Below are 24,267 nucleotides of genomic sequence, written 5' to 3' on the forward strand. Positions count from 1 at the left end.
GATTGCAAACGTAATAAAATGGTGGTCCGATAGTCCAGGATTTTGTGGAAAAACATTAAGATCTACAACATTTATTCCATGGGACAAAACTAGGTCCAGAGTATGACTGTGGCAGTGAGTAGGTCCAGAGACATGTTGGACAAAACCCACTGAGTCGATAATGGCTCCGAAGGACTTTTGGAGTGGGTCTGTGGACTTCTCCATGTGAATATTAAAATCACCAAAAATTAGAATATGATCTGCTATGACTACAAGGTCTGATAGGAATTCAGGAAACTCAGAGAGGAACGCTGTATATGGCCCAGGAGGCCTGTAAACAGTAGCTATAAAAAGTGATTGAGTAGGCTGCATAGATTTCATGACTAGAAGCTCGAAAGATGAAAACGTCATTTTTTTTTTTGTAAATTGAAATTTGCTATCGTAAATGTTAGCAACACCTCCGCCTTTGCGGGATGCACGGGGAATATGGTCACTAGTGTAACCAGGAGGTGAGGCCTCATTTAACACAGCAAATTCATCAGGCTTAAGCCATGTTTCAGTCAGGCCAATCACATCAAGATTATGATCAGTGATTAGTTCATTGACTATGACTGCCTTTGAAGTGAGGGATCTAACATTAAGTAACCCTATTTTGAGATGTGAGGTATCACGATCTCTTTCAATAATGGCAGGAATGGAGGAGGTCTTTATCCTAATAAGATTGCTAGGGTGAACACCACCATGTTTAGTTTTGCCCAACCTAGGTCGAGGCACAGACACAGTCTCAATGGGTATGGCTGAGCTGACTACACTGACTATGCTATTGGCAGACTCCACTAAGCTGGCAGGTTGGCTAACAGCCTGCTGCCTGGCCTGCACCCTATTTCACTGTGGGGCTAAAGGAGTTAGAGCCCTATCTATGTTGGTAGATAAGAGGAGAGCACCCCTCCAGCTAGGATGGAGTCCGTCACTCCTCAGCAGGTCAGGCTTGATCCTGTTTGTGGGTGAGTCCCAGAAAGAGGGCCAATTATCCACAAATGTTATATTTTGGGAGGGGCAGAAAACAGTTTTCAACCAGCGATTAAGTGCTGAGACTCTGCTGTAGAGCTCGTCACTTCCCCTAACTGGGAGGGGGCCAGAGACAATTACTCGATGCCGACACATCTTTCTAGCTGATTTACACGCTGAAGCTATGTTGCACTTGGTGACCTCTGACTGTTTCATCCTAACATCGTTGGTGCCGACGTGGATAACAATATCTCTATACTCTCTACACTCGCCAGTTTTAGCTTTAGCCAGCACCATCTTTAGATTAGCCTTAACGTCGGTAGCCCTGCCCCCTGGTAAACAGTGTATGATCGCTGGGTGATTCGTTTTAAGTCTAATACTGCGGGTAATGGAGTCGCCAATGACTAGGGTTTTCAATTTGTCAGAGCTAATGGTGGGAGCCTTCGGCGTCTCAGACCCCGTAACGGGAGGAGTAGAGACTAGAGAAGACTCAGACTCAGACTCCGACTCGCTACATAATGGGGAAAACCGGTTGAAGGTTTCTGTCGGCTGAATGAGCGACACCGGTTGAGCATTCCAACAGTATTTCCCTCCAGAAGCCATGAGAAAGTTGTCCGGCTGCGGGGACTGTGCGGGGGGAGTTATACTAACGTTACTGTCTGTACTTACTGGTGGCACAGACGCTGTTTCTTCCTTTCCTACACTGATAATACTCTTGCCTAACGATTGCGTCTGAAGCTGGGCTTGTAGCACAGCTATTCTCGCCGTAAGGCGAGAATTCTCCTGTATATTATGAGTACAGCGACTGCAATTAAAAGACATCATGTTAATGTTACTACTTAGCTTCGGCTGTTGAAGATGTTGATGAACCATGTCCAGATAAAGCGTCCGGAGTGAAAAAGTTGAATAAGGGAAAAAAGTTGCGATGGAAAAACGGAAAATAACGTAAAGTTGGCAGCTAAAACGCACAGGAAAATGACTCTTCTGTCTCGGGATAAACGTCCGGGGTGAAAAAGTTTAACGAAAAAAGATGAGTGAGGACAGAACTAAAAAGTTGGTAAATTTGTTGAACACAGAGATTGATTAAACGTTTATTAAAAGTAAAACGTGAAATAGTTTGGCAGGTAGCCAAGTAGCAACAAACAGCAGAGCAGCACGGAGACAATGCGGAAGCGAGACGGAAGTCACGTGTCACACACCATGTAACCATCTACTATCTGAATACACCAGTCCCTCCTGCAGCAAAGCACCCCCACAGCATGATGCTGCCATCCCCGTGCTTCACGGTTGGGATGGTGTTCTTCGGCTTGCAAGTAACCCCCTTTTTCCTCCAAACATAATGATGGTCATTATGGCCAAACAGTTCTATTTTTGTTTCATCAGACGAGAGGACATTTCTCCAAAAAGTACGATCTTTGTCCCCATGTGCAGTTGCAAACCGTAGTCTGGCTTTTTTATGGCGGTTTTGGAGCAGTGGCTTCTTCCTTGCTGAGCAACCTTTCAGGTTACGTCGATATAGGACTCGTTTTACTGTGGATATAGATACTTTCGTACCTGTTTCCTCCAGCATCTTCACAAGGTCCTTTGCTGTTATTCTGTGATTGATTTGCACTTTTCGTACCAAAGTACATTCATCTCTAGGAGACAGAACGAGTCTCCTTCCTGAGCGGTATGACAGCTGCGTGGTCCCATGGTGTTTATACTTGCGTACTGTTGTTTGTACAGATGAACGTGGTACCTTCAGGCGTTTGGAAATTGCTCCCAAGGATGAACCAGACTTGTGGAGGTCAATATTTTTTTTTCCGAGGTCTTGGCTGATTTCTTTTGATTTTCCCATGATGTCAAGCAAAGAGGCACTGAGTTTGAAGGTAGGCCTTGAAATACATCTACAGGTACACCTCCAATTGACTCAAATTATGTCAATTAGCCTATCAGAAGCTTCTAAAGCCATGACATCATTTTCTGGAATTTTCCAAGCTGTTTAAAGGCACAGTCAACTTAATGTATGTAAACTTCTGACCCACTGGAATTGTGATACAGTGAATTATAAGTGAAATAATCTGTCTGTGAACAATTGTTGGAAAAATGACTATTGTCATGCACAAAGTAGATGTCCTATCCAACTTGCCAAAAGTATAGTTTGTTAACAAGACATTTGTGGAGTGGTTGAAAAACGAGTTTTAATGACTCCAACCTAAGTGTATGTAAACTTCCGACTTCAACTGTATCTTATTTACATTTTATATGGATAAGCTAAACCTTGTTTTTTGTTACTGCATGCCAACGGTACAAACTAACTCATGTATCTGATTCAGCTTTTACACAAAACCAAAGTATGCATACTTGGACACTGCACTACTTAGATACAGTATATGACTGTGTATTGAAAAATGGGGTGCAACTTTATACAAGCATTCATAATAGGTCTCTCTTCTATTCTCACTACACAAAGTTGATTGATTCTCACCAACAGGGGGCATTGTACGTATTCAGAATGAAGGCTCAATCTGCCTGTTACAGTACAACCAGGCAGCCATGATCATAGAAATGCAGAAACTGTCTTCAATCATAAACTAGGCATATTCACCTACACAAACAACACTTATGTCCTCTGTGTATGTATTAGGCCTTCAGTGTTTCCAGATCATGATCCATATTGAATTTAAGATTGGGTACCACTTACAGTACTTATCATGGAATATGTCCTTTTCAGGTAGCATTATATGGACAGTACTGGAGAAAAGCAACAACTATTCATTTAAACGCTTCATGTAAAACATTTTGTTAGGTCTCAAAGGGTATAATACACTATGCTTTTTAATATAATGCAATGTTATGTAATTACATTAATTAACACTTTGCTTTGCACATACAGCATCCTTATTTCAGTGTCATAATTCCTCAAATGTTCACAGTTTGACCTGGGAGCATTGAGGCATGCATTCCTACATACAGATGGTTCTGAGTCAGTCATGGTATCTCACCATGCAGTCTATTGATACACTTTACAATGACTGCATCGCTAAAGAGTCTAGAGCAATTAGCTACCTTTCTCTGCCACATTTTAATCTGAGCCGCATTATAGCGCAGGTTACTATATAGCCAACAATGCGGCTTTAAAAGGCATTTTCCCCGACGTTCACAGCGATCACATAAACAATTCTGCAATGAATCCTGGCCTTGGAGTTAATGTGTATGTGAGTTGAGCTGATATATTGTATTGTAACTTTTCCCACCTACCGCCTGTCACTCACTAAGACTCACTTTATTAGAATGATGTGGTGGATGTCTACCAGTAGCTCTTTATTTAACTTTAAATGAGTTATGGAGGGACATTGTTTATTTTGGCAGCCATTTTACTTTACCTGAGCACTGAAGTAAGCCCCTCCCCCAAAAGATTCTGGGGATGTATTGAATGCAGTATATACGCATCTTCCACTGATTCATCTTGTTGGTCATAATCAAAGTCAATCATTCAATGCTAGTGTCAGAATGTATAGCATACTGGTATTTTTTATTAAGCATAATCAAAAGTATGCTAGGATTTTTTAAGCATAATGTTTGGCAAGGTGTACCAATGACCAAATCACCACACTGGTGTGCGATATACTGTATGTCTGGTTTACCCATGAAATTGTTGGGAGTATATAGAGAGTATGCAACTTTCTTTCTTTATTTTTACACTGTTTATTATTCTGTTGGTCAGCACCACTACCAACATTTTTGGGTATGTCATCTCATGCTTTTTACTGGACCTTCTATATGTCTACCATCAGTTGCAAGTCTCACATCGGTTGCAAGTCTCACTCTTCTATACAAGCCCTAAGCCCTAAGTGCCGAAAAACACTGTCAATGAAGCAACAAGAACAACAACAAAAATAAAAATGGTAGCATAGATTGCAGTGTGCATAATATTTTTTACCTTTTCTCAAAGTGGCCTTGAAAAAGTAAATTTGTGTAAGAGCTATCTGTCATGCCAATATTACAACTGTAGGCGTATACCCATGGAAAACGTGCAATGTGGAATGAATGTTGCAAACAACACACAGTATTAGGCAGTACTGCCTAACAAACACACGTATGACTTAAGTGAGGAGATACAAAATATGCTCTTTCCATGACAAAGACTGACCAGGTGAATCCAGGTGAAAGCTATATAGATGAAGAGGAGGAAACAGGTTAAAGAAGGATTTTTAAGCCTTGAGACAATTAAGACATGGATTGTGTATGTGTGCCATTCAGAGGGAGAATGGGCAAGACAAAAGATTGAAGGGCCTTTGAACGGGTGCCAGGCGCATCGGTTTGTGTCAAGAACTGCAACGCTGCTGGGTTTTTCACATAGGTGCCAGGCGTACCGATTTGTGTAAAGAACTGCAACGCTGCTGTTTTTTTCACGTTCAACAGTTTCCCGTGTGTACCAAGAATGGTCCACCACCCAAAGGACATACAGCCAACTTGACACAACTGCGGGAAGAATTGGAGTCAATATGGGCCAGCATCCCTGTGGAAAGCTGTTCTGAGGGCAACACGGGTGGGGGTCTTTAATGTTTTGTACACTCAGTGTATCTCTCACACATACGTGCACTCACACACACATTCAAATGCAACAACCAAACATTTGTTTTGTCTGGCAGATTGGCAGATGTTATTACCCGATATATTCAACAAAAATGACAGCAGTCAATATTTTCCCCATCACTAAAGGCTGAATAAAATAGATAACTTTTAAATACTTTGATTCCTAAAAGTCTAAGCTGTTCCCAATGTTTGGTATATTCATTGTATAACTCCAAATTAACTGTATTGAATACCTAATGAAATGCCCCATTAACATTCCACAATGTGTTTAGCCTTCGCATCAGCAGGAAGGTTATTACAATTATTAATGTAAAGTAAATACCAATTAATATGGAATGAGTATTGAATAGATCATTCAGGATGCCATAACGTCGAGATTATCCATTACCTGCCTATTATCAATTTAATTGGACCTAATTGTAGTCAATCAATCAATCAAATGTATTTATAAAGCCCTTTTTACATCAGCAGATGTCACAAAGTGCTATACAGAAACCCAACCTAAAACCCCAAACAGCAAGCAATGCAGATGTAGAAACACGGTGGCTAGGAAAAACTTCCTAAAAAGGCAGAAACCTAGGAAGAAACCTAGAGAGGAACCAGACTCTGAGGGGTGGCCAGTCCCCTTCTGGCTGTGCCTGATGGAGATTATAACAGTACATGGTCATTAAGGCCAGATTTTTCTCCAAGATGTTCAAACGTTCATAGACGACCAGCAGGGTCAAATAGTAATCACAGTGGTTGTAGAGGTTGCAACAGGTCAGTACATCAGGAGTAAATGTCACTTGGCTTTTCATAGCCGGGCATTTAGAGGTTGAAATAGCAGGTGCGGTAGAGAGAGAGAGTTGAAAACAGCAGGTCTGGGACAAGGTAGCACGTCCGGTGAACAGGTCAGGGTTCCATAGTCGCAGGCAGAAGAGTTGAAACTAGAGCAGCAGCATGACCAGGTGGACTGGGGACAGCAAGGAGTCATCAGGCCAGGTAGTCCTGAGGCATGGTCCTAGGGCTCAGGTCCTCCGGGAGGGGAGGGAGAGAGGGAGAATTAGAGGGAGCATACTTACATCACACAGGACACCAGATAAGACAGGAGAATAACAGCAGATATAACAGACTGACCCTAGCCCCTCGGAACAGTCAAATCCATAAAATTAAAATGGTACGTTTGTGAAATAATTAACCTGGTGAGCGGAAATAAATGAAGTAAATTATTTGTTTGTTTCTCACACTTTCACAATGAATACATTAAATATCTGCACATATTATTGGTATTTATGCATAAACATGTGAATGTGAGCAATGGAAATCACCAGTGTTTATAAAATAAAATGTGATATCTTAAGGGTTGTTAAAGGATCTGCTTATATCTGTTACCCAACACCCGCTTTCTCCCTGTCTCTAATATCAATCATACTGTACTCCAAGATACATTGAAAATCATAGGCAGCCTGTTTTGAAATTGCCACTGTTTAGCAATTATTTTATCAGAAATTGCTGAAACACATTGACTCACTACACAAATAATGTCACTTTACATATTTTCAGCTCAATTTTTCTCTTTTGAATTCTCTTCGAAGGAATGTTAGTAATTATTCATATTGTCAGTAACTGTTTCCAAATTCAAAGGGAAGATGAGGCAGTTTGATTAATTGTTGCCTACAAAGAGTGAGATGTACAGTTTTATTTATTTAGCAGATACAAAGAACCCCATTCTCCGTTGCTATTGATAATAATAATAATAATAATATGCCATTTAGCAGACGCTTTTATCCAAAGCGACTTACAGTCGTGCGTGCATACATTTTTTTTTTTTGTGTATGGGACATTATAAATGTCATAAATGTATGGGACATTATAAATGTTTTTTGTGTATGGGACATTATGTCTATTGAGACATTATAAATCCAATATTTGGTGGAGAAGAAATTTGAATAAAGTGCAAAAAGTTCCAGCGCATCACTCCTTTTAGCCAGCTGTCCAATATGACATTTCGTTAGTACATTTTGTCAATAGAGACAGGAGAGCGAAGGAGAGGCCTAGAAGTAGAGAGGGAGGAAAGAGAAAGAGAGAGGTGTGCATCGAATAAAAAAAAGTTGCAGTCCTTTTTCATTAGAACCATCCTGACTCCAGCCTACGAATATTACTAACATTTTGCAGTTTTAAATCACATTTCATGCAAATCTATTCATTTTGCGATGGGACGGAGAGAACATGTTGCAGTTTTGAAGGCAATATCCTGCAATTCTAAACATTTTGCCATGTTCATATGATATCTGAGTGAGAGTGGTGACTAACAATATCAATGGGGGCTCCCTGGAAAATCAATGGGGGCCCCCTGGAGGTCAGGGCTCCTGGGCACATGAACCGTGTGCCCGGTCGGTAATTTGGTGATGATTACTACAAGGTTTAGATAGCTGGCTAGACTACCTTACCTAAAAATAAAAAAAGAATTAGCTGACATGGTGTAATTGAGTGACTGTCATTGACTGACATAACAAGTGGAAAAATGTTGATGCACTAACACATTTTGAAATTGCACCTTGTGTATTCTATTTTTTAAACTCTTAACAGTAAGTAATGTTTTGGGGTCGGGGGCCCCCTAGCGGCCAAGGGGCCCTATGCGCAGCGCGTAGTCTGCGTGTAATCAGAGGCGGCACTGATAGAACAGTCCAAGTAACTTATTTTCTTGAAACTTTTATATTCTTGAATGTACCCCTTCAAGTGAAGGTCCCACTATCTGCTATTTAACATACTTTCATTATTTTCTTATTAATCTGAGGCATTAGTATATTCTAAATAGTAATCTCTTATTTTTTCTGACTTGAGTCATTAGTTGTGTATTGAATTAACTGCCAAGGTTTGGCATACGTCCATAACTATCTAGCATGCTCATAAATTGCAAGTTACAGGATCAAAGTCAGCACAAGCCTCCCAGCATTCCACCCCCAACCGTCCACAGCAGCTCAGCGCCCACTTAGCCCTATTCCCACTTCCTCCTCAACCCACTTTTGGAGTTATTAGCTCAATGGCATTCCATGGGGTTTTCCATCCACTGCATTTAAACTGCTAGCACTATTATGTCAGCGAGATGCACATCAAAGGAGGCTAGCGGGACAAACTATGTTGCTTTTCTGAGTAGGGAATGGAATACCTCAAGGCGCTTTGTTGAGACAGCTTTTCTTTCTCCAAAAATGATATTTTTTCCCTCCAAGATTATTTTCTCCACCTACCGATCATGCACAATGGGATGCTCTCCCCGTTGAGACTGGGGGGTGAATAGTTATGCACGCTCATGTTTTCAGTTTTTTTGTCTTATTTCTTGTTTGTTTCACAATAAATCTTCAAAGAGGTAGGCATGTTGTGTAAATCAAATGATACAAACCCCCAAAAAATCCATTTTAATTCCAGGTTGTAAGGCAACAAAATATGAAAAATGCCAAGGGGGGTGAATACTTTCGCAGGCCACAGGTTACAACTTCCCATTAATTACCGCATTAACCCCTCGTTCCATGTGTCTCTCCTCAGGCCGGTAGTAGCTAGTCCACTCCAGGAGAGTGAGGTACGAGAGGCTCCTCCGCCCCCGCTGGACATCGAGGGGGCTCCGGCGTACTCAGTCCGTTCCATCTTGGATTCGAGGGGTCGGATGGGGGGCCTAGAGTATCTCGTGGAGTGGGAGGGGTACGGTCCGGAGGAACGGTGCTGGGTCCCTAGGAGGGACATCCTAGATCCCTCCATGTTGAGGGATTTCCACCGGAGTCATCTGACTCGCCCTGCTCCGCGTCCTCCTGGCCGTCCCCGAGGCCGGGGTCGGCGCACGGCTGGAGCCGCGCGTCAAGGGGGGGGGGGGGGTACTGTCACGGATTCAGCCTTGGCTGCTCCTCCTCCTTGCTCGGGCAGGCTTCGGCGTTCGTCGTCCCCGGAGTACTAGCTGCTGCCGATCGATGTTTCTGTGTTTGTCTTGTTTGGTCTTTATTGTTTACACCTGTTTCCCATTATGTTTTATTGTGTTCCCTTTAATACCCTCTGTTTCTCATTGTGTATTGTGTGTAATTGCTTTGGTCTTTGCAGCAGTCATATTATTTCCTCTCTGATTGAGGTTGCCTTTGTATTTGCATTGCATCCAGTAAAGTTTCTGCCAGTAGCTCGGTGTCCTGCTCTTGACTTCGCCTACACGTCGCTGTGACAGTTATGTTACGGGTCTCTTTTCCATCCACCCTAGACTTTTAAAGCCACGGGGTTCGTAACACACGACATTTACCAGAGCGACTTACAGGAGCAATTAGGGTTAAGTGCCTTGCTCAAGGGCACATCGACAGATTTTTCACCTAGTCGGCTCGGGGATTAGAACCAGCGACCTTTCGGTTACTGGCACAACACTCTTAACCACTAAGCTACCTGCCGCCTTACATGAATATGTATTGGGTTAACATCCATACAAGCATATACTCAAATTTTTACCCCAAGGCAAATTTTGATGGGCGTCAATAAAGAGATTCTGAATCTTTCCCACCGGGGGGATAGTCCCAGTCGGTACTAAACATAATGTTGCGGCCCCCTCGTCTGTGGGGAAAACAACCCATTGTTACCATGGTTACCACATTGGCTCACAGCAAAAACATAACTTTTTTCACAACCAATTTTCTTGTTTTCTGCTTGTTTTAGTCAATTACCAAACTACATTTAAGTTAACTTTTCAACACTGCCTGCCCCCAACTGTTCTCACTACTTAGAAAAAACATAATATTGTAGGGCGCTACGTTAGCCACGTGAGTGAATGCTAGCTAGAACATTAAGCTAGCCAAGACCAACAACACAAACAAATGGACTATACAAATACAAGTGAAAAGTGGAGTTACAAACTTAATATACTAAACGAGATAAATGTCTTACCTGTGATTAAATGTTTTCCACACACATAGCTACATGTAGCCTACTTGGGCACTGGGTCCCCACACAGTGGCGGCTCCTGAAAAAATTCTCAGGAGGGGCAATTTTTCTGATGATTTAGGTGACCTACACACATTTAAAAAAAGATATGTCCAGCAACAACATGAAGACAGGGGCAGCATATAAGTCAATACCAGAAGCATTTATTGACTGATCTCAAAAGTGTTGGCTTACCAGGGTTGGTGGAGCCCTCAGTTTCATCTTTGCCTCGCAAAGCTAACTCAAACACTCCGCAAAACTTCACACACTGGATTAGCCGGCTGAGGATGTGGCGGTTCTTGCTAATGTCGTAGTAAATATATTTGTTATAGTGAATATGGAATATGATATGTTGAGTAAAATGTTGTGCTAAGATCTATTTAGGTCAGGAGCTGGTTATAAGTTCTGTTCCTATCCAATAACAATGGACAAAAGGGTCCTATCTTGTCAGCCTTGTCAGCAGGTGGCCAAGGACAACACCCACGCCATAGGCCTCTCAGTTCTTCCAACTCACGAGTTCTTGCTCTGAGGACACACACACACACACACACATCATCACTGTTAAACACACACACACACACACACATCATCACTGTTAAACACACACACACACACACAAAAATCCCCTCTCTTAGGCTGAACATTTGAAGACAGAGAACCCGACTCAGAGCCAATGCAACAGTGACAGTAGCCTGCAGGGGACCTCGCCCAACTCATCAGGACCAATCAGAAGATCAGAACTACTAGATTGAACCTACTTCATTTATTGCATAAAATGTCTGCACACAATGTTTCGGGGCTCTCTTCAGATAATAATAATAATAATAATAATAATATGCCATTTAGCAGACGCTTTTATCCAAAGCGACTTACAGTCATGCGTGCATACATTTTTGTGTATGGGTGGTCCCGGGGATCGAACCCACTACCTTGGCGTTACAAGCACCATGCTCTACCAGCTGAGCTACAGAAAGTGGATACTCATGGATGCGCATTGCAATTGTAAAATGTCAACACAATTGGAGACACCACGTCATTTTTGGAGACATGTTATTGACAGTAAACTATTGTAGATGCGACTGCTAACTAACTAAAACATTTTAGCTGGCTAGCTAATCATCTTAGCTAAATGTGGGGCAAACAATTCAGTTATTTACCGTTAATTTGAGGGATTGGGGTGAAAGAAATCGAGTTACATAGTGATACTTTACGATATACTGTATTGACAATATCGCAATATTTTAGCGCTAGTTGGCTGTACCTGCACCAAAACACCATTATTGTTCCTTCATAGCTTGTTCTCAATCTTTTCACATTGGGAGCCAATTTGTTTTCAGCACTTTTATTTCCATGACTGATCAAAACTCGTTCTCATGGCTTTCTGATCCCTCTGCAACAGACATATGGTGCGCAATAAAATCACAGTATCGAATCGCAATACGTATAGAATCATGAGACTCGCAATGCTGATGCATATATCTTATCGTGAGGTTCCTGGCAATTCCCAGCCCAAGTTCATTTGCCACAACAAATCTCTTCGCTAGCAAACGCGATGTCTTCTCCAAAACGGCAATGTGTCTCCAGCAATGTTTACTTTTTTGACGTTCTATGGCATCTCCACTTTCCAAGCATATATGACCACATGTAATATTTTGGTAAGTGATGCAAATAGTGAACTATGTAGGGCCAGGATGTAAAATATATGTAGCTGCAGCAATTTCTCTTATCTGATATGGTAAGTAATGGGGCTTAATTTATAGCTCCCTAAGAGTTTGACGAACGGGTCCGTGAACGCGATTCCAGATATATTTACCTCTGAATAAACTGCCTTTATTACACCATATCCACATCCAGTAAACTTGTGATTATCAACACTAACCTCATCGTTGTGGCGGCGGACAGCTAGCCTGTATCCCTCGTCATCCAGTTGAGTGAGTGGCAATGTCTTTTTTCGTTCGTACCAATTTTTGGAAAATCCTCGGGTGTAGGACTTTCCGCCTTTAGTAGAAACCTGTTGAATTATTAAATTTGGTCTGGGAGGTCCTAATTGTTTCGTTGCCAATTTATCTTCATTTGTTCGCCGACAAAAAGGAACTTCTTTCAAACAATCCACTCTTTTCTCAGTTACGTTCATGGTTACGTAACGTATGACGAAAGCGCGTAAGTGCAAGCCCACAGACACCCATTGAGATTGTATTGAAGGCTCTGAAATTTGAAAAAAATAGATTTTACATGGGAGTCTATGACAGAAGTTCTGGGCGATTTTCAATCTGACTGAAATCGCCCCAAAAGGGGGTGGAGCCATTTGAAGCACGACTTTAGCCTGATTCGACATTTAGTGGCAGTGTGGCACTGTGGCAGATCAGACGTATAGATTACAACACTGATAACTACTGTTGCCGTGATATAATTGATTAGAAAAAAAATCCCTTCCTTTTCCCGTTTGGCAGTGCGTCGCCCATATCGCCCTATTGAACAGGCCGTCCCTGTCCCCACAACTTCCCTCTCTCCCATGCAGAATAGCCTGAAGCCAGAGGGCTCTTCTTGCAGGCTCTACTTCTCTACGTGGAAGCATTGTGAACCGTAAGTCAGGACTTTTGACATGGTTACATGTACATTGCACAACACAGTAGCTTTTTGGCATGTTTTGTTATTTCTGTATAACAAAAAATCCACAAAGAAGTTTGCTCTTTTACAATGGGGTTCAATGGGAAATAATGTTTGTTTTCCCCAATTTATGGGCATGGTAGAGGGGAATTTTTTCTAATGACATGAATACCGACTCGGAGTATGCGTGCGTGGCATTTCCATGGCGTTTCCATTGTTTTGGTTGAATTCCATTGATCTCTTTCCACATCTATTGGAGCACAATTATCGATTGAAGAATCCCATTCTTTGAGAAATCCTTGATAATACACAAACAACATGATCTACGTTTGTCCAGACCAGGAAAGAGAGAAACTTCAGGGACTTCCTAACAATAATGAACACTTGTAGCTCCCCCTTTTTAGAAATGTGTTGATACATGTAGTCTTTAAGCAGTTCCTTTGTCTCACGCTTTCTCAAGGTAAAGTATTGGTGCTTTCAGCCAGTGTTTTAGTGATTTGCGTGTGATTTTCAAGATAATCCTTGAGGCTTCCTGTCACTTCCACTCTAGCCGCCTTGTGGTGCACACGTGTGTCATGGTCCAATGGAGCAATTTACCCACCGCTACATGCATGTGTGAATAGATCAAAGCGCTGCTCAATGAAGCCCTCCGTATCGATCCCAACCTGTCACACGAGACAAATCAAATCAAATCAAATCAAATTTTATTGGTCACATGCGCCGAATACAACAGGTGCAGACATTACAGTGAAATGCTTACTTACAGCCCTTAACCAACAGTGCATTTATTTTAAACAAAAAAGTAAGAGTAAAACAACAACAAAAAAGTGTTGAGAAAAAAAGAGCAGAAGTAAAAAATAAAGTGACAGTAGGGAGGCTATATATACAATAGAATAAAGTGACAGTAGGGAGGCTATATATACAGGGGGGTACCGTTGCATAGTCAATGTGCGGGGGCACCGGCCAGTTGAGGCAGTTGAGGCAATATGTACATGTGGGTAGAGTTAAAGTGACTATGCATAAATACTTAACAGAGTAGCAGCAGCGTAAAAAGGATGGGGTGGGGGGGCAGTGCAAATAGTCCGGGTAGCCATGATTAGCTGTTCAGGAGTCTTATGGCTTGGGGGTAGAAGCTGTTGAGAAGTCTTTTGGACCTAGACTTGGCACTCCGGTACCGCTTGCCGTGCGGTAGCAGAGAGAACAGTCTATGACTAGGGTGACTGGAGTCTTTGACAATTTTGAGGGCCTTCCTCTGACACCGCCTGGTATAGAGGTCCTGGATGGCAGGGAGCTTTGCCCCAGTGATGTACTGGGCCGTACGCACTACCCTCTGTAGTGCCTTGCGGTCAGAGGCCAAGCAGTTGCCATACCAGGCGGTGATGCAACCAGTCAGGATGCTCTCGATGGTGCAGCTGTAGAATTTTTTGAGGATCTGAGGACCCATGCCAAATCTTTTTAGTCTCCTGAGGGGGAATAGGCTTTGTCGTGCCCTCTTCACGACTGTCTTGGTGTGTTTGGACCATGATAGTTCGTTGGTGATGTGGACACCAAGGAACTTGAAGCTCTCAACCTGTTCCACTACAGCCCCGTCGATGAGAATGGGGGCGTGCTCAGTCCTCTTTTTTTTCCTGTAGTCCACAATCATCTCCTTTGTCTTGGTCACGTTGAGGGAGAGGTTGTTGTCCTGGCACCACACGGCCAGATCTCTGACCTCCTCCCTATAGGCTGTCTCATCGTTGTCGGTGATCAGGCCTACCACTGTTGTGTCGTCGGCAAACTTAATGATGGTGTTGGAGTCGTGCCTGGCCATGCAGTCATGGGTGAACAGAGAGTACAGGAGGGGACTGAGCACGCACCCCTGAGGGGCCCCCGTGTTGAGGATCAGTGTGGCAGATGTGTTGTTACCTACCCTTACCACCTGGGGGCGGCCCGTCAGGAAGTCCAGGATCCAGTTGCAGAGGGAGGTGTTTAGTCCCAGGATCCTTAGCTTAGTGATGAGCTTTGAGGGCACTATGGTGTTGAATGCTGAGCTGTAGTCAATGAATAGCATTCTCACGTAGGTGTTCCTCTTGTCCAGGTGGGAAAGGGCAGTGTGGAGTGCGATAGAGATTGCATCATCTGTGGATCTGTTGGGGCGGTATGCAAATTGGAGTGGGTCTAGGGTTTCTGGGATTATGCTGTTGATGTGAGCCATGACCAGTCTTTCAAAGCACTTCATGGCTACAGACGTCAGTGCCACGGGTCGGTAGTCATTTAGGCAGGTTATCTTAGAGTTCTTGGGCACGGGGACTATGGTGGTCTGCTTGAAACATGTTGGTATTACAGACTCAGTCAGGGACATGTTGAAAATGTCAGTGAAGACACTTGCCAGTTGGTCAGCACATGCTCGGAGTACACGTCCTGGTAATCCGTCTGGCCCTGCGGCCTTGTGAATGTTGACCTGCTTAAAAGTCTTACTCACATCGGCTACGGAGAGCGTGATCACATAGTCGTCCGGAACACATGCTCCCATCAAGAGGCCTTTCATGTTAAAAGATTGAACAACCTTTTAAAACTCCAGTTAGACCAAACTCAAGGGGAAGAGAATATACAAACCTCTCACAACCCTTTCAGACAAACATGGCAAAAGGATAATGTGAAAGTCCGAATTTGAACCCTTTTCAGTGTTTTTACAAAGCCTTTAGCTACCATTTAAAGTATTGTCAATGCCTGAAGCGAGTATTGATTCCAAAGCCATCTTGAAGGCCCCAAACCTTCATTGTGTATTGACAAATTATGTAGATTCATTTTGCTGTGTGTGGATTACCTATCTGGGCCGTGATCTATAAGAATTACAACAATTTCATCCACTTGAGATGAGTCGCGGTGATCAATTGCAAAATGTTCTTGTTTGTCTGATAAGCAAATTGCCATTTCAGTTTCATCAGTTGCAATTTGGAGAAAAATGGCCTTGTAGAAACAGAAACCACAATTGTTCACAACATAACTATCAACTGCAGCATTTGCAGATAACTCATTTCTGGTCATTGTCAAAAGTAAGAGTTTCAAAACAAATATTTTTGAAGTTATTGAGAATTCTACTTACTCTGGGTGTTGAATGTAGAGCAAAATGTATACTATATTGAAGGAGAGAAAACCGGATTACTGAGAATAGTACATTTCCCGGTCACTTTATGATGGGTATCAGGGCTGTATTTTGCTGTGACTTTAGTGCTGGTGACAAGGTGTTGCTATGGATACCTGTAAGTGAGCAGCCTTCAGTGTTTCCATGGACAGTTTACACAAATACTTAAATATATTCTTTCCCTTTTTCTCTAGAAGAACAAAGTCGTAGAGACAATGTTGAGAACATTGGCCCTATTTTTTTATAATACCATGCCATTTTGATATTACCATACTGGCAAGATACTACATTTAATGTGTCACAGAACTAAATCAACAACTTTCAATGCACATGCTGTATATCTCCCACTGAATAAATACAGTTTTGTAATATATTTTAGGAACATGTCACTCGACAGCCACATTCACTTCAAAAAGTTTGTCAGTCATCAGACTTCACTTAATGTAGATCCAGATGCATGCCTCAACCACAAATGAATGGGCTACATAGGCACAGAGTCAATTATTCAATCAATTTCTACATTAGACCAACATTAGACACCTTTTGAAGACTGCCATAAGAACCCTTGAAAGATTGGCGAGAGTGAAAGTACATGTACAGTATGTAGTGTATATGACCATGGGTTGGACATCTTATTGCATGCCTCTCTATGCCCACTATCCTGTACAACTATGAAGAATTAAGGGGTGGTAGCTGGGCATAACCTGGCTCTTTAGGGTGTGAAGAAAATACCTATCCACCTCAGGTCTCAGATAAGGGGCAGATGTAGAAACAGAGTACAGTTAAAGATGTTCATATCAAGTTTTTTAGGATGTATAATCAAGGCTGTGGCTTGAGATGAGTAGCACAAAGCATGCATGTTAGTATGAGAGTGAACAATCGATTGACTTGTTTTCACATTGTTAATAATCAGGTCAAATGCAAAGTCAACATATCGAATTACATACTGTATACGCATGATCTCCATGTGTACATTGAAATCACGCATTTGACAAAAGATTAAATGGGCAATCTGCACCGATCTCTGATCTGCCTTGCCTTATGGTTATAAGCACAAGACTAAAACCCTACACATGTATGAATAAATGTATCCATTTACCATGACTTTAACATGTATGTCCTTGGTCCACCACGATAACCTCTCCCTCAATGTTAACAAAACAAAGGAGTTTATCGTGGACTACAGGAGACAGAAGAGGGAGCAAACCCCCATCCTCATCGACGGGACCATAGTGGATAGGGTCAAAAGCTTCAAGTTCCTCGGAGTGCACATCACTGAGGACCTGAAATGGTCTCTCCACACCGACATTGTGGTGAAAAAGGCACAACAGCGCCTCTACAACCTCAGGCGACTGAAGAAATTCGGTATGGCCTCTAAGACCCTCACAAACTTCTACAGATGCACCATTGAGAGCATTCTGTAGGGCTACATCACCGCCTGGTATGGCAACTGCTCTGCCCTCAAACACATGGCTTTCCAGAGGGTGGTGCAGACAGCCCAACGCATCACCGGGGGCATGCTGCCTGCCCTCCAGGACATCTACAGCACCGGGTGTCAAAGGAAGACCAAGAAATTCATTAAGGACCTCAGCCACCCGAGCCAGGGACTGTTCACTCGGCTATCATGCGACAGACGGAGACGGTACAGGTGCATCAGAGCTAACAACTTCTATTTTCAGGCCATCAGACTGTTCAACTGCCATCACTAGCCGTCTACCCAGGTGATGCACGCTCACTACACACACACAAGCTATCACACAGACCTCATACTCACAAACCCACTCACATACACACTCACACACACAGCCAACACTGCTGTCCTATGCTATAGAGACATTGAACCACTGGTCTATTCCCATTTCACACATTGTATTTAAATACCGTATCCCCAACGTAGCTCATCATAATATTTCTGTACATTGTATTTTAATTACATTGTTTATATACACCGCATATTTATTCATACACTGGATTCTTGACATAGCTTACTCTAATATATCTACTGCTGTACATTCTTAGCTGATCTTGTGTAAATTCTCCCAGTGTACATATGTATAGATGGCATTTGATTACTGCTAGAGTGCTATTTGGGTTGTTAATCAGAATCGTCCCGCCGTTCTTGATTTCTTGTATTTTTCATATTTTTTTACCCTTACATTTGAAAAGTTTTACACTTTACTGCATTGTTAAGTGTCACGTTCGTTCATAGACGGGACGGACCAAGGCGCAGCGTGATATGCATACATGTTTATTTAAACTTAATAAACACTCGACAAAACAATAAACGAAACGTGACGTCAGAACGCTATACACACAAGCCAAACTCACCGAGCACAAAACAAAATCCCACAACACAGGCAGGAAAACTGGCTGCCTAAGTATGATCCCCAATCAGAGACAACGAGCGACAGCTGCCTCTGATTGGGAACCACACCCGGCCAAACATAGAAATACAAACATAGAATCAACACACACATGATATTCACACCCTGACCAAACTAACTAGAGTTCTATAGGTCAGGCGGGGAGCAGGTACGGGCCGGACCGGACTGGGAACACGCACCACTGGTCTGGTGCGAGGAGCAGGAACGGGCGGGGCCGGACTGGGAACATTCACCACTGGCTTGGTGCGGGGAGCAGGTACAGGGCATACCAGACTGGGAACCGGCGCTGGAGGTCTACGACTGTCCCCGTCCTTTACACTCCGCCCCGTCCTCCTCCAGTGAGGACTCCTCTTTGAGCCTCCACGAGTGCAGTGGTCGGGGCTCCTCTCTGTCGCTCCCCGACCACCCTTTTAGCCCCCCCACATTTTTTTATTGGGGCTGTCTCTCCTTCTCCACCCTGATACCTTTCAGGGCCTCCATCTGCTTGCCCAGATCCTCTCATATTTCCCTCCAAGTCCATACTCTCTGCTCCTCCTGGGCACGCTGCTTGGTCCATTGGTGGTGGGATCTTCTGTCACGTTCGTTCATAGACAGGACGGACCAAGGCGCAGCGTGATATGCATACATGTGTATTTAAACTTAATAAACACTCGACAAAACAATAAACGAAACGTGACGTCGGAAGGCTATACACACAAGCCAAATGTCACCGAACACAAAACAAGATCCCACAACACAGGCAGGAAAACTGGCTGCCTAAGTATGATCCCCAATCAGAGACAACGAGCGACAGCTGCCTCTGATTGGGAACCACACCCAGCCAAACATAGAAATACAAACATAGAATCAACACACACATGATATTCACACCCTGACCAAACTAACTAGAGTTCTATAGGTCAGGGCGTCACAGTTAAGAGCTAGTAATATAAGCATTTTGCTGCACACGCTGTAACACCTGCTAAATTGTGTACGCGACCAATAAACGTTGATTTTATTTACCCATTTTCCCTGTCTTGCAGAACTGAAAAGAGACCACTTTTTAAACGATCACTGCTCTGAGCAGTCAAATGTGAGTGGCAGTCAAATAGAATTTCAAAACTGTATTTCATGGCAAACTGTCCCTGAATCTTATTCGTTAGTCTTTCCCTGCACCACGCCTATGTGTTAACCCCAGAGAAAGAAGGATGGCACTATGTGTGACACACAACATTCAAGCCGCTGCTGAAAATATCAAATCTCCTAGGGAGACGAGATACGGCACTATTCTCTGGAACTACTTTTTGTCAATGTACCATTTACCTTCATAACTTGCTTTAGGCTTTTAGAATCTCAACCAGCTGATTACACAGCATTGTGTGCTATTCATGTACTTTCACAGTCATATAAACCGAAACTCCTTAGAATAATTACTTGTTATGACTTATAGCATTTTAGAAAGATATTAGTTGCAACCATTGTTATCAAGCCTTAGAAGTGTATACACGAGGATGCCTGCAATACGGTCCAACATTATCTCCCTTTTCTGTTCTGATTACTAAATAAATCTGGAAATGGCAGAGTCTTAGAAACTATGCAAATAAGCTTAGCAAATCACCATTCATATTATGCTTAGCTGAAATTCAGACGAAATGTGGTAATTTTATCATGTACCTTCTCTGTATCTTGGTTCTGTACTTTCATAGTTTCCAAGTACTGGAAGAACTGCTGAGATGCACACATGCACACACACACACACACACACAAACACACACTGCAGTAGAGTGACAATTTTATTCTAAGAGGTTGCCTTATCTAATCACCTCTTTATTCTGACATTACGATTCAGAAATATGAATTAGCAAATTATTGCTATGTAGTGTTGAAACTGAGATCGCTGTCCGGTGCTGAAGTTGAAATTGCTGTTCCCTACGTAGTGCTGAGACGAAAACCGTTGTCTGGTGCTGAAGATGAATTGGATGAATGGCCGATCTGCACTGAATGGCTGAATCTCATGTGGGTACAAGCAAAGCCAGATCCAAACCTGCCAATTCCCAATCCACATCAGTGAAACAAGAACATTCTGGTCCATTCAATGCCTCTATTCCACAAATGTATTTTTCTCTCTGCATGACTAGCTCCATCTGTTGTACATTACACATAGTAACAGTCAACACATTCCTGCATGTTTGTGTTCACATGAACACCATTTAGCCACTTTAGCAGCTCAGACAATTGATTTTTGGGAGGAGAGAGAAGGAGGGCAGTTCTCATCCAATGCTAATGTCAATTAATTGATGTACTCAGTGAAAATCAATAGGTTAGCCTGTTCATCTGTGGTATTTTATTAGGTTAGCCTGTTCATCTTATAATGAATCAAAACAGTGGGTCCTGTGTTTTTTTATTTGTATTACTAATTGCTCACTGGCTGGTATATTTAAGTCCATGGTTACATTGCTCCTGTAAATCATGCACTGGCTGTACTGGATGATCCTAACTGATTCAGCAAAGTAACCCAGCCATACGAAAGTAGATGCCCCAATGCATTTACAGTCGTGGTCAAAAGTTTTGAGAATGACACAAGTATTGGTCTTCACAAAGTTCGCTGCTTCAGTGTTATGATATATTTTTGTCAGATGTTACTATGGTATACTGAAGTATAATTACAAGCATTCCATTAAGTGTCAAAGGCTTTTATTGACAATTACATTAAGTTTATGCAAAGAGTCAATATTTGCAGTGTTGACCCTTCTTTTTCAAGACCTCTGCAATCCACCCTGGCATGCTGTCAATTAACTTCTTGGCCACATCCTGACTGATGGCAGCCCATTCTTCCATAATCAATCCTTGGAGTTTGTCAGAATTTGTGGGTTTTTGTTTGTCCACCCGCCTCTTGAGGATCAAACCACAAGTTCTCAATGGGATTAAGGTCTGGGGAGTTTCCTGGCCATGGACCCATAATTTCGATGTTTTGTTCCCCAAGCCACTTAGTTATCACTTTTGCCTTATGGCAAGGTGCTCCATCATGCTGGAAAAGGCATTGGTCATCACCAAACTGTTCTTGGATGGTTGGGAGAAATTGCTCTCGGAGGATGTGTTGGTACCATTCTTTATTCATGGCTGTGTTCTTAGGCAAAATTGTGAGTGAGCCCACTCCCTTGGCTGAGAAGAAACCCCACACATGAATGGTCTCAGGATGCTTTACTGTTGGCATGACACAGGACTGATGGTAGCGCTCACCTTGTCTTCTCCGGACAAGGTGTTTTCCGGATACCCCAAACAATCGGAAAGGGGATTCAGCAGAGAAAATGACTTTACCCCAGTCCTGAGCAGTCCAATCCCTGTACCTTTTTCAGAATATCAGTCTGTCCCTGATGTTTTTCTTGGAGAGAAGTGGCTTCTTTGCTGCCCTTCTTGACACCAGGCCATCCTCCAAAAGTCTTCACCTCACTGTGCGTGCAGATGCACTCACACCTGCCTGCTGCCATTCCTGAGCAAGCGCTGCACTGGTGGTGCACCGATCCCGCAGCTGAATCAACTTTAGGAGACGGTCCTGGCGCTTGCTGGACTTTCTTGGGCGCCCTGACGCCTTCTTAACAACAATTGAACCTCTCTCCTTGAAGTTCTTGATGATCCGATAAATGGTTGATTTAGGTGCAATCTTACCAGCAGCAATATCCTTGCCTGTGAAGCCCTTTTGTGCAAAGCAATGCTGAAGGCAAATGTTTCCTTGCAGGTAACCATGGTTAACAGAGGAAGAACAATGATTTCAAGCACTACCCTTCTTTTAATGCTTACAGTCTGTTATTCTAACTCAATTAGCATGACAGAGTGATCTCCAGCTTTGTCCTCGTCAACACTCTCACCTGTGTTCACGAGAGAATCACTGACATGATGGCAGCTGGTCCATTTGTGGCAGGGCTGAAATGCAGTGGAAATGTTTTTGGGGGATTAAGTTCATTTTCATGGCAAAGAGGGACTTTGCAATTAATTGCAATCCATCTGATCACTCTTCATGACATTCTGGATTATATGCAAATTGCCATCATCAAAACTGAGGCAGCAGACTTTGTGAAAATTAGTATTTGTGTCATTCTCAAAACATTTGACCACGACTATACATTAACATTTGAGTAATTTAGCAGATACTATTATCCACAGCCAATTACTACTATCAGAAATGACAATGATAAAAAAAAGGAGAGATAAGAGGAAAATTAGGATTGGAGATGTGTACCTTCTAATTTATAATAATAATTTACATTTTAGTCATTTAGCAGACACTCTCATCCAGAGCAACTGACAGTTAGTGAATGCATACATGTTTTTTAAAATTTATTGTTTATATTGGCCCCTCGTGGGAAGCGAACCCACATCCCTGCCGGCCAAACCCTCCCCTACCTTGGACGATGCTGGACCAATTGTTCACTGCCCATGGGTCTCCCGGTCGCGGCCGGCTGCGACAGAGCCTGGACTCGAACCAGGATCTCTAGTGGCACAGCTAGCACCACGATGCAGTGCCTTAGACCACTGCGCCACTCGGGAGTATGTGTTTATAGCTCCTCATGTGGCATAATTAATTTAACACCACAGAAACCATTAATGGGACAAACGTTTAATAATTCCTAGAAAGCTGGGCATTAATTGTGATGTGCTGTAATTGTGGGCATTAATTGTGATGTGCTGGCCAATTATCTGGTTGAAGTGAGTGCTACTGGTTGTCTTGCCCTTGGTGGTATGAAAATAGCCAACAATGCTAGCCACTGATTTCCTTCTACTGCACCTAAGTCAGACGTTCTATCATGATCAACCATAACAAAGCCAAGAGTTCACTGACACAGTCAAGAAGGAGATAACAAAATTATAGCGAAAGAGTCCTATAGCCATGTATACAGTTTTTGGCAGAATACGTCATTGTTGGAAGTATTTTCAGCATAATTAATTACAGGAAAAGTACATGCTACAGAAACCATAAAGTGCCATATTTGTCCTGAAATTATACATTGTGCCCATAAAATGTATAATTTATGTCCCACTTTTGGTTTATGTTATTAGTGCAAATCTACGTGGGGGGAATTCTGACCGGAGTTAAGAGTGGGTAAATGGAACGTAATTCCCTTTTCTCTCTACTCATATTCTGACCTTGAACTTAAGCATGAGAATAGCATGCTATTCAACCGCTATTTGTTGATCAGAGAATTAAGGTGTGGCGGAGGTGTTTCTGCAGGTACTACGTATTCTGACCTTGACTTAATTCCCTCATAATTCAATTTTTTTTACGTGCAATGAAACAATGATTAAGGTCGAGCAACCTGTCGGTTCCTAGTGGAACATGTACTTTATTTTTCAGATAAAAATAACGGCATTCTCCATGCACTGTAGTTTACAAATTGATAAAAGCTATTGATAAGAGCTAGGTAAATAAGTAAGCCGTTTGGATAAGGGAATTGTAAATATAAATGACAATTGTTTTAAATCTATTTTACCTTATGATCGCTGAAGACACATGTGAAACCAGTCATATGGCAGCCAAATGAAGCATATCAACATATCACCTTTTCCACAGTGAAGTTTATGAAATGCTGGCCTAATAACTTGCAAGGAGGACATTTGGAGACCCAAGCTATAGGCTTCTGTAGCCATGCGCAAATGACAATATAGAGCCAAAACTGATTTATGATTTCT

The sequence above is a fragment of the Coregonus lavaretus genome, assembly GCF_964263955.1.
Source record: "Coregonus lavaretus genome assembly, chromosome: 39".
In the NCBI taxonomy this organism is placed as follows: Eukaryota; Metazoa; Chordata; class Actinopteri; order Salmoniformes; family Salmonidae; genus Coregonus; species Coregonus lavaretus.